At 46.3% G+C, this 12,310-nt stretch overlaps 1 protein-coding gene across 1 annotated transcript in view; it reads right to left on the bottom strand.

The window, feature by feature from the left end:
- Positions 1-12,310, bottom strand: part of GRIN3A (glutamate ionotropic receptor NMDA type subunit 3A) — a 610,101-nt gene that overhangs the window by 26,693 nt on the left and 571,098 nt on the right. The gene's annotated exons all lie outside the window — the stretch shown is intronic.

Here is a 12,310-nt window from a genome sequence, read left to right as displayed (position 1 = left end):
CAGACAACAAATGCTCACATGCCAATAAACCAGATTCAGGTGAAAGAGTTCTGATTTTTCATGCTAAAAATGGCTTTAGTTTAGCTTTCTCCCACCTAAAATTGCCTCTGTTTCAATATAAGTAACTGGGAAAAATGCATTGCTCTAATTCTTTTCAAAATATCTCCCACTTTACAGTTTTAAAATGATGGCTTGTATGCAAAGGCGCTCTATCACTTTTTCTCACTCTTACTCTCATTCCCCCTTACTTTGTTCCCCAGGATGATGTGGTGCAGAAAGAAGCAAGAGATATGCAGAAAGAACCAAATGAGGTGCAAAAAGAGGCCTTGTTGCAAAGTTATTCTTTGCCACCACATTTTGCTGACTGGTACTGGTCTTAACTAACTCTGACTAACCAGGCCTGGAGACACTGCTATGCTGAAAGACACTTAGAATACAGTGAAAACACCTACACACACTAGGGTACACTGTGGGCTAGGGTATCCCTGTGATTGACATGACCTCCCCTGTAAGCCCTAGTACATAATAGTTCATGGGGATTAATACTACCTCTATGTCAGAGGTGCAGAAAGAGGCAAGAGAAGTACAGAAAAAGCAGCAGGCGTGCCGACAGAGGCAAGAGAGGTGCAGAAAGAAGCAAGTGAAGTACAGAAAGAGGCAACAGAAATGCGGAATGACGCAAGAGAGGTGCAGAAAGAAGCAAGAGAAGCAGAAAGAAGCAAGTGAGGTGCAGAAAGAAGCAAGAAAAGTGCAGAAAGAGGGAAGACGAGTGCAGAAAGAGGCAACGGGTGCAGAAAGAGACAACAGGGGTGCAGAATGGAGCAAGAGAAGTGCAGAAAGAGGCACTAGAAGTGCAGAAAGAAGCAGGAGGTGCAGAAGGAGGCAAGAGGGGTACATAAAGAGGAGTGAGAAGTGCAGAAAGAAGCAAAAGAGGTGCACAAAGAGGCAAGAGCAGTGCAGAAAGAGGCAAGAGAAGTGCAGAAAGAACAAAGAGATGTGCAGAACGAGGCGAGAGAGGTACAGAAAGAGGCATGAGAGGTGCAGAAAAAGGAAGGATGGTAGAGAAAAAAGCAAGAGAACTGCAGAAAGAGGCAAGAGAGTTGCAGAAACAGACCAAACGGGTACATAAAGAGGGAAAAGATGTGCAAACAGAGGCAAGGGAAGTGCAGAAAGAGGGAAAAGGGGTACAGAAATAGGCAAGAGGGATTTAGAAATCTACAACAGAGGTGCAAAATGAAGCAAGAGCAGTGCAGAAAGAACCAACAGAGTTGCAGAAAGAGATCAAGAGTGGTACAGAAAGAGGCAAGAAAAGGGCAGAAAGAAGCAAAAGAGGTACAGAAAGAGGCAAGAGAACTACAGAAAAAGAAAAGAGAGGTGCAGAAAGAGCCAGGAGAGCTGCACAAAGAGGCAAAAGGGGTACCAGAAAGAGGCAAGAGGGGTACAGATAGAAGCAACAGAAGTGCAGAAACAAGCAACAGAGGTGCTTAAAGAGGCAAGAGAGGTACAGAAAGAGGCAAGAGAAATGCAGAAAGAAGTAACAGAGGTGCTGAAAGAGGCAAAAGAGGTGCACAAACAGGCAAGAAAAGTACAGAAAGTGGAAACAGGGGTGCAGAAAGAGGTAAGAAAAATGCATAATGTGTACGAGAGGTGCAAAAAGAAGCAAGAGCAGTGCAGAAAGAAGCAAGAGAATTACAGAAAGAAGCAAGAGAGGTGGAGAAATAGGGAAGAGTGGTGCAGAAAGAGGCATGAGGAATGCAGACATTTGCAAAAGAGGTGCAGAAAGAAGCAAGAGCAGTGCAGAAAGAACCAACAGAGGTGCAAAACGAGGTAGAGGAGGTGCACAAACAGGAAGGAGGTGTACAGAAAGAGGAAGGCAGGGTGCAAGAAGAAGGGAGAGAAGTGCATAAAGAAGCCACAGAGGTGCTGAAAGAGGCATGAAAGGTGCAGAAAGATGAAAGAGAGGTGCAGAAACAAGCAAGTGAGGTGCAGAAAGAGGCAACAGAGGTGCAGAAACAAGCAGGAAAGGTGCAGACAGAGGGAACAAGGGTGCAGAAAGAGGCAAGAGGGATATAGAAATTTGCAAAAGAGGTGCAGAAAGAAGCAAGAGCAGTGCAGAGGTACAAAAATAGTCAAGAGGGGTACATAACGTGGCAAGAGATGTGCAGAAGGAAGCAAAAGAGGTGCAGAAAGAGGCGAGCGAACTGCAGAAAAAGGCAAGAGAGGTGCAGAAAGAGAAAGGAAAATGCTACTTACCAGTATGCATCTGTTCTTGGCATGTTGGGCTGCAGAGACACACACTAGTGCATAGATTGCCATCTGGTTGTGGGCCCAGATGATTACACGTTGTTGTTGTCTTAAAAGGGTCTATGGGCCAGATGCATCATGCAAAGAAATAGCGAATCCTTATTTGCGATTATTAAGGAATCGCAAATAAGGACTCGCTGTCGGCTATGCATGATGAGGATAGCGAAGTAATAAGGAATCGGTAAAAATCGCTAAATATGATAGCGATTCCATGTTACGGAATCGCAATTGCCAAAAAACTCCAATCACGCATTTAGCCATCCCGCTAATAGCGAAATCGCTAATAGCGATATCGCTAATAGCGATTTCGCTATTAGCGGGACCGTGAAAACTACAGAGTCGCATTGGGAGCAGGCTGATGACATCACAACCAGTAAGTCAATCAGCACATGCTGCCACATGTGCACAGAGGAACACAGAGGCAGAAGCTGAGTGCAGGGAGAGAGAGCAGAAGAACACAAACTGCAGACTGCTCACAGGAGGAGACAGCCATGTCCCAAACACCTACAGAGGAGGGTGCAGTGGGGAGGAAGCGAAAAATCAAGTTCAGTGAGAGTGAACTTGACCTCCTCATTGAGGAGGTTGCAAACAATCACGAGAAGCTATTTGGGAAGCTCTCCCTTAAAGTGCCAGAGGCAGATAAAAGAAGGATCTGGAACAGGATCAGAGACAAGGTGAATGCTGTGGGGGTCACACACCGCAGCATAGATGACCTGAAGAGACGCTGGTACGACCTGCGCAGTCGTGCCAAGGAGCGGGTAGCAGAAAGGCTGAAGGAGACGAAGGGGACTGGAGGAGGAGGCCCTACAGTCCCAGACAACACACCCCAGGAGGACATGGTTGAGGGCACAATTGAGCGAGAAGCAGTGGTGGGAGTAACGCAGCTGGACACATCCGGGGCGGCCAGTAGCACACAAGGTAAGATGCATGACAATCAACTGAACAATGTACATACTGATAGTGCCCAAATGTGAATCACCCAGCAAAATCAAAATAGAAATAGTCCAGCACACATTTCACAGAGGGACAACAATGCATCATGGGACTTGTAGTCAGTAGAACCCTATTGCCTGTCAGAATCCAACATAGTAAGCCCAAATGCTACCAAAATGCAGCACAGTCATTGATGAGAGACAGTGAGAACATGAATGTATTGATTTATTACTGTTTCTCAACTAATGCAACTACATAAAATAACATAGCACTGTTTCACATCACAGATGCAGCAGAGGTAAACACTGAGGACAGTGAAATTGGAGACAGCACACAGGTCAACCAAGAGGCTCCCGTGTCAAAACCTGTGACACCACCACCACCACCCAAATCCAAGGCACCAGCAAAACGCAGGGCCACAGTTACACCACTGCAGCCAATGGAGTCAGAACAGGAATCAGTTACCGCTCCTGGTACAAGCCGTCAAAGTGCAAGCAATACAACAACACCGCAGGCACATGTCCGTCCAGGAACAAGACGCAGGCCAAGAACCCATACTTGGGCACAGGATGCAGGAACTCCCATGGAGTGGGGTGGCGTGGAGTCACAGATGGTGCGGGTGCAGCGCGTGCAAGCGAGGCACATGGGAGCCATCAACCTGCAGATGAAGAAAATGAACAGAAACATATCTGTAATTGCGGAGAGTGTGAGGGAGCTCACTACTGCACTAGTGGAGGCACACAGAGAATCCAACAACACCCTGCTGGAGGTGGCGCGAGTGATGCAGGAGGGACACACCACACAGAGGAGGAGGCATCACCAGTTTCTCACCTGCATGGGCGGCTATACCAGGGCCAGCAACAAGATCTGCGCAAGCGTGGCACAGCTGTTACGTCGGTCTGTAGAAATGCAGATAGATATGGGCCATTGTTGTGGGGATGTGTCCAGGGCACTCGGCCAAATTACAACTGCCGTAGAACTGATGCAGTCTAGCACTGGTGGTCAGGGCAATGTTACAGGGGAAGAGGGTAGTGAGGCATCCAGCCTCAGCAGCATCACTGCGCCACCCACCACTGTCAGGAGGAGCAGTAGCCGTAGACAGGCACCTCCCGATGCATCCGGGAATGCAGATGCAGATGCAGATGCAGGAGAAAGACATTTGGGTGTGAGAGGGAGGAGACGCTGAACCTATTCAGAGGGGTGTAATACATCATGGTGACGTAACCATGTACAAGACTATCTTAGTGACTGCATCACAAGTCCTTTGTGTGTCTCTTGAGTGCATGCAGTTAATGTGCCAATGGACACCAGCTCTGTTCAATTTCACACCCCTACAGCCTGACGTGCTAATAAATAGTTTACCTTCACATGCAAAGGAGGGTTGTGTGTCATTATTACATACCTTAGAAATAATGCAGGGTGATGTCTGTATGTTTTCTTTGTCCCTCGGCAGAACTCCCAAGATGTGCCCGGCGTGGTTGTGCTGGGGGCTGGTTGCCCTCTGTGTCGGATTCCTCAATAGGGATACCTCTCCTTGTTGCAATGTTGTGCAACATAGCACATGCCGCAATAATCCTGCAGCATGTTTCCGGTTGGTACAGCATTGCTCCTCCAGTTTTATGCAGGATGCGAAAGCGACTCTTGAGCAGTCCAAATGTCCGTTCTATTACATTACGTGTCCTGATGTGTGCTGCATTGTACCTCTGTTGTTGTGGGCTGGCTGGGTTCAGGTATGGAGTCAAGATGTAATGCCTCACAGCGTATGCACTGTCACCTACAGAGTTATGACAAATATGTTAGTGGCAGGTATGAATTGCCATTACCTAAGTCAGTGATGAGTATTGTATTCTACTTACCTAGCAGGTGTCCATTGCCAAATTCACCCCTAAGCAGACGTGTGTGCAAGCCACTATGGCGGAAGATGTAGGAATCGTGAGTGCTTCCAGGGTATTGTGCAACCAGGTCGGTGATGATGTTCTCAGCATTGCACACTGCTTGGACATTGATTGAGTGATATGCTTTCCGGTTGTGGAATATGTACTCATTTACGGCAGGGGGACATATGGCTACGTGGGTGCAATCTATGCATCCGATCACGTGTGGGAACTGTGCTAGCTGGTAGAAGTCTTGTTTTGTTTGGCTCAATTCCTGTGGGGTTGTGGGGAAGGTGATGTGGTTGTTGATCACAGTCATCATGGCGGCCAGGAAGGATTTGAAGAACCGCGAGAGGGAGCTCTGTGATACCCCTCCAGCTTCTGCCACTATATCCTGGAAGCTACCAGACGCAAGCATGTGCAGGCTACATAGCACCTGGACATGAGTAGGGATTGCCTGGGTCCTACGTGTTTGGCGCTGCAATAGTGGGTCCAATTCAGCTATTAAGTCTAGTATCATTTCTGCATTCATCCTGTACTTGTCATAGATCTGCTCACGAATCTGTCCCAACAATGTGATGCGCAGCCGGAAGATTCTCTCCTGGATTCTCCTTCTGGTCTGGCCTGCTGCAAGTATCCTCCTCCTCCTCGCAAAAATGTAGAGTCCTGCCATTTTGGGAGGCCACTATGGCCTCATGGGTCTGTTTAAATACACCTCTGATGTACAGCAGGTGAGTGTGTTTTTTCTTTTTTTTTTTACCACCTGATTGTGATTCCCTTTAAACTGCTATTGCTAAATAGCGATTTTAGATAAAATCGCTATTAGCGATTTTTCATGCATGGCTTTAGCGAAAAATTAGCGATTTCGCTATTTTTAAATAGCGATTTCGCTATCTCTTTTGCATTTTCCTTGGGTTCTCGCTAATTGCGATTCACTAAGGGGGTTTAAGCTTGATTCTGCTAATTCTTTAGCGATTTCGCTATTTTGCATTTGCGAGTTCGCTTTTAGCTAGGTTTTCACTTCATGCATAGCTTTTCTTTCTTTTGCGGTCGCTATTGGTGATTCGCACTAGTTGCGATCGCTATTTTGGTTGATGCATCTGGCCCTTTGTTTGGTAGATGACTCCTCCTGTAGAGCGTAGTGCGCATGGGCATCGACTCCATCTTCAGATAGTTTTTTGCCATTGGGAAAATTATGAAGTTGTATGAATACATAAAAAGATGTCCATGTCTTGTGTATCTAATTAAGATATTACTGGAACAGATATAGGTAGCCGGGGAGGCGGGTGGGCGTGTGTGGCTCTGCAGCTCTACATGCCAAGAACAGATGCATTCTGGTATGTAGCATTTTCCGTTCGAGGCATATGGGCTGCAGACCACACACACTAGTGCATTGATTGCATAGCAGTTCTCTCCCTTAGCGGCGACCACCAGTATCTGTTGCAGTAGTAGTTTGAAATAATGTCTTGGGTACAGCCTGGCCCAACTAGCTTGTTGTTTTGCTTGCACATCTACACAGTAGTGTTTTGTAAATGTGTGCGGTGTAGACCATGTAGCTGCTTTGCAGATATTATCTAGGGGAATATTTCCTAGAAATGCCATAGATGCCCCTAATTTACAGGTGGAATGAACCCTAGGGTGAATGGATAGAGTGAGTTTTGCTTTTTGGTAAAAAATTTGAATGCATTTAACAATCCACCTGGCAATCCCAGCATTTGAAATGGGATTACCTTTATGTTGAGGAGAAAAGGACACAAACAATTGTTTTGTTTTACAAAATGGTTATATCCTATCAATCTAGTAGAGGTGCGCTCTTTTTACATCTAATATATGCAGAGCTCTTTCACCAACCATCTGTGGTTGAGAGAAGAATACTGGCAACTCAATAGATTGATTGAGATGGAACGGTGAAATGACTTTTGAAAGGAATTTCGGGTTTGTTTTAAGAACAACTTTGTTGTGATGGAGTTGTAGGAATGGATCTTGAATTGTTAATGACTGGATCTCACTTACTCTTCTGAGTGAGGTAATAGCAATTAAAAAAGCAACTTTCCATGTAAGGAACTGTAATTCACACTTGTGCAAGGGTTCAAATAGAGGACCAATAAGTCTAGTGAGAACAATATTTAGATTCCATACAGGGGAGGGTGGTATCCTCGGAGGAATTATTCTTTTGAGTCCTTCCATAAATACTTTGATGGCCGGTACTCTAAATAATGACAGATGTTGTCTGTTTTGAAGGTGAGCTGCTATAGCAGCAAGATGCAACCTGATTGAGGAGTACGCCAAACTACATCTTTGTAGATGGAGCAGGTAACATATGATGTTTTGGATAGAAATATCTAGTGGGTTTATGTTGTTATTTGTGCAAAACACAACAAACCTTTTCAACTTGGCTGCATAGCATGCTCTGGTGCTGGGACGTCTGACTTCTTTTGTAACATGCATGCAATCAGGCGGAAGATTGAGGTATCCAAATTCTAAGACCTCAGGAGACAAATCTCTAGGTTGAGCTGAATGGGGTCTGGTGCATGAGCTCTCCATGGTTCTGTGTCAGTAAATGTGGAGAGAGTTTTAATTTTTGATGTGGTACTACTGAGAGTTCTAGTAGTGTGGTGTACCACGGTTGTCTTGCCCACGTTGGTGCTATGAGAATCAATGTGAGGGAATGTTGCTGTAGCTTGCGTACCACTAACAGAATTAGTGGGAGAGGTGAAAAGGTGTATGCAAATTTGTTTGACCAACTCATCCATATCGCATTGCCTTTGGACAATGGGTGTGGATATCTGGCAGCGAAGCTTGGGCATTTGGAGTTGCGGTGTGTGGCGAACAGATTTATGTCTGGTTGGCCCCACTTGTGAAAGAAAGGTAGAAGAACTTGAGGATGAAGTTCCCACTCGTGTATCTGTTGTCTTTGACAACTTAACAGATCCGCAACTTGATTGTGAACTCCTGGTAGATGTTCTGCTAACAGAAAGATTTTTTGAGCAATGGCCCACCTCCATATGCTCTGAACCAGCCGGGAGAGCTGTAAGGAGTGTGTTTCTCCCTGTTTTTGGATGTAATACATGGCTGTCATATTGTCGGCACGAACTAATACAGCCTTGCCTGATAGGTAATGCTGAAATGATTTTAGAGCTAGAAAAATTGCTAGCAACTCCAGATGATTTATGTGGAGTAGCGTTTGTTGTGGTGTCCATGTGCCCTGCACTGTGTGTTCTTCCAAATGCGCTCCCCATCCTGTGAGAGATGTGTCTGTGGTTAGCACTACTTGTGGAACTGGCTCTATGAACGGCAGGCCCTTGGAAAGGATTTTGGTGTTCCACCACTGCAGAGAGCGATGTGTCTAGTCGTCCACCACCACCAGGTCTGTTATTTGTTGTTGAGCCTGGTTCCATTGGCTTGCTAAGCACTCTTGCAGGAGGCGCATTTGGAGTCTTGCGTGTGGCACTATGAAGATGCAAGATGCCATCATTCCAATTAATTGCATGAACACTCGAGCTGGTAGTGAGTGTTGCGGCTGGAATTTTTGTATAGGAGCTTGCATACTTTGTATCCTTGCTGGATTGGGGGATGCAATTGCTTTGGAGGTATCTATTGTGGCACCTAGATACTGTTGAGACAGGGATGGTTGGAGATGTGACTTTTTTTGATTTACTGTGAAGCCTAACAGATGGTCTGATGCATGTGCTGCACTTACTGGTGGTATGACTTGGATTTTATTAGCCAGTCGTCTAGGTATGGGAAGACATGAATGTTGTTCCTTCTTAAGTGTGCTGCTACTACTGCTAGACACTTTGTGAAAACCCGAGGTGCTGTAGTTACTCCGAAAGGGAGTACTTTGAACTGGTAATGCTTACCGTCTAGTACGAACCGAAGGTACTTTCTGTGAGCCTGATGGATGGGAATGTGGAAGTAGGTGTGCTTTTGAACTAAGGTGGCAAGGAAGTCGCCTTTTTTTAGCAGAGGTAGAACTTGCTGTAATGTGACCATATGGACGTGGTCAGACTCTATGTAAAGGTTTAGGGGCCTCAGGTCTAGTATAGGTCTGAGGGGACCGTCCTTTTTGGGGATGAGAAAGTATATAATAATAATAATCCACATTTGTAAAGCGCACAATCACCCGTTAGGGTCTCTAGGCGCTGGGGGCCGTCGGGAAGATTAAGCAAGCAATTGCCCAGAGTCACATGGTGCTGGGCTAATCTGCCGCCGGTGCCAGGGATCGAACCGTGATCCCCAGCTTCCGGAGTCAGTCGCCCTGGCCACGGCGCCTCACCTCTTCCTATAGGGAATAAACTCCTGTGTTTTGATGGTGTTTTAGGACTGGTTCTATTGCATTCTTTTGTAGTACAGATGCAACCTCTTGTTTTAGGCGATTGAGATGCTCCTGTGACATGGGACGCTGTCTGGGTGGTATTGTTGGAGGAGTGGAAGTGAGCTCCAGGCAATAACCTGACTGAACTATTTGTCTTACCCACCTGTCTGTGGTGATGGAGTTCCAGACAGTTAGGAACTGTTGTAATCTCCCCCCGACAGGACTGGAATGGTCTGGGGGGAGGGGAGGGAAGTCATTGTTTAGGAGTGGAGGCATTGCCGTTGTTGTTTCCTCTGCCTCTACCTTTATTGTTGTTAGCTCTATATCCTCCCTTGTAATAACTTCTACTGGGCGAGGAATGGGTGGGCGCTTTATAAGAAGAGGAGGCGTTGTCTGTTTGAAAACCTTTAGATGTGCCCCTGTAAGAGGAGCGACGAAAGGACACTCGGGGAGTCTGAGTTTGAAGGGCTCTCATTGATTTTGCTGTGTCAGTATCTTTTTTCATTTTCTCTAGTGCATTATCAACTGTAGGACCAAAAAGATGTTGCTGGTCAAAAGGTTGATTCAGGATACTGGCCTGTACCTCTGGTTTGAACCCAGAGATGCGTAACCACAGATGTCTACATAATGGTATGCCTGTATTTATTGCTCTAGAGGCTGTGTCAGCATTATCTAACGCACAACGGATTGAGGTATTGGTAATGACCTTGCCGTCTTGTATTAAGTCAGAAGCCTTGGCTTTACATTGTTCAGGCAAATGTTGCATACGTGTTTGTAGCTCATCATAATGAGCTCGATCATATCTTGCTAACAATGCTTGAGTGTTAGCAATTCTCCAGACATTGGCTGCTTGTGAGATGGTGCATTTTCCTGAAGCATCTAAAAGCTTGGACTCTTTATCAGGGGGTGGAGCATCCCCTGTTGTCTGCGAGTTAGCTCTTTTCCTAGCGTTTGAGACTACTAATGAGTCTAATGGCAACTGGCCTTTAATGTATGCTGGGTCAGTTGGAGCCGCTTTAGACTTCTTTTCTAGTCTGGGGTAAATTACCCTGGCTCTGACGGGGTCTTAAATACCTCTGGTGCATGTTTTACCACTCCCTTTAGTATTGGTAATGTGGTTGTGGTTTTATGTGATGACAGTAATGTATCTATAAGGAAGTCTTCCTCTACTGTATCTGTGTGTAAAGCCACCCCATGAAAGGTGGCTGCCCTATGAATAAGTTACGTAAACCCTAAAGTGTCATCTGGAGGAGATGGCCTAGAAGGGTATGCGTCATCTTGTGGTAGATCTGGTGCATCTGGCGCATTATAATCTTCCCAGGGATCATCTGATGGTCCAGGAATATTGTCTGGGTCATCTGTGTCATCTGTATGTTGCTCATTTTCTACCCCTTGTGAATAATTATCCTCATCAACATCATCCTCTGGTGCAGGGCTGTGCATGGTGGATGGTGAATATGCAGGGGAAATGTCGAGTGGTATCTCTGGCAGTGGTGAAGGAATTCTTATGGGGGAACTTTGAGCATGTTTTTTGAGAGGAACTGGAGGTGGCTTGGGAGAGTCAATTTTCCTGTTTTCAGGCACTGTAATTATATGTCCTCTCTTTGGATGGACACGAAGAGTCTTTTGTTTTGGATCTGGACGGAAAAGCCCTTCTGTGGAACTATCCTTTTTCAGCACCGACTTGTCTTGGGGCCGAATTGCTTAGAAGATTTTACAGTGTCTATTGCAGTCTTTGGAGCAGATCTTGGTTTCGGTTCCGAAGACTTGGTGTCATGCCTGTTTTTCGGATCGGAGCTTTTCGGACCCGGAATTATTGGTTCGGAAGCAAAGTTTGGGATCTAATACTTTTGGTGCCCAAGGTTTTTTCTGGACTGTGGGTCAACTTTTTTCGGAACCGGAGTTGGCTTTGGTTCGGTAGACTTAGGAACTGTTTTCGGTGCTGAGCTTGTTTTCGGCTCGACCAGTTTCGGTATCGAGGGTTGCTTTGGTGCCGGAGTTAGTTTTGGTTTGAGGACCTTTTGCTTGTTGGGACCGACAGACTAAATCGAGCCCGAGTTGCCTGGAGGCTTTTTTGGATTCTTCGTTGCCGAGCCGGAAGGCGGGGCTTTGGAAGTTTTTGGTGGGTGTGCACCTGGACCTGGAGGTGAAGGTGGAACCGAAGCCTGTCCCAGTACGGGGGTGTGAACAGGGTTGACGCTTGTACTCACGACCTGTTGACCAGCTGGTAGAAGATCATCTTCTTCTGATTGTTCTTCGGCTCCAGAAGCTGAATCCTCTGCTTCAGAAACGACGTCGTCCTGCTGTTGTTCTTCGGACTCTAGATTGATTGGAGCCTCGTCTATGAGGAGATCTGGTGTCGATGAAGAGAACTGCGCCATGACTCTTCAAGCTCGACGGTCTCTGATGGCTTTCTTGGACCATAACGACACACAGGCCTGGCAATCTCGACTCTCGTGCTCTGGGGAAAAGCACAGATTGCAAACCTCATGTAGATCAGTGTGGGGAAGTTTGGGTCCACACTGAGGGCACTTCTTAAATGGTGTTCTTTCCATGAGCCAAAGGCCCAATGGTGCAGTTGGGCCCGACAGCCCAGACAAAAGCTGCAATAGAGAAGCGCAAGCCTTTCTTCGACGTGGATAACTGGAAATATTATCAAAGAGAATACCGATAGTATGGTCTAGGACTGGAAGTCGAAAGGAGATCGGTAACGGGACCGAACAATAAACACATCCAAGCCCGATGGCGGAAAAAACCTATCTGAAGATGGAGTCGATGCCCATGCGCACTACGCTCTACAGGAGGAGTCATCTACCAAACAAAGACTCTTCTAAGACAACGACAAAGTGTAATCATTCGGGTCCACCACCAGATGGCGATCTAT

This window comes from Lissotriton helveticus, chromosome 2_1 (assembly GCF_964261635.1).
Source record: "Lissotriton helveticus chromosome 2_1, aLisHel1.1, whole genome shotgun sequence".
Taxonomy (NCBI): Eukaryota; Metazoa; Chordata; class Amphibia; order Caudata; family Salamandridae; genus Lissotriton; species Lissotriton helveticus.
This window is presented reverse-complemented; position numbering and strand designations above follow the sequence as displayed.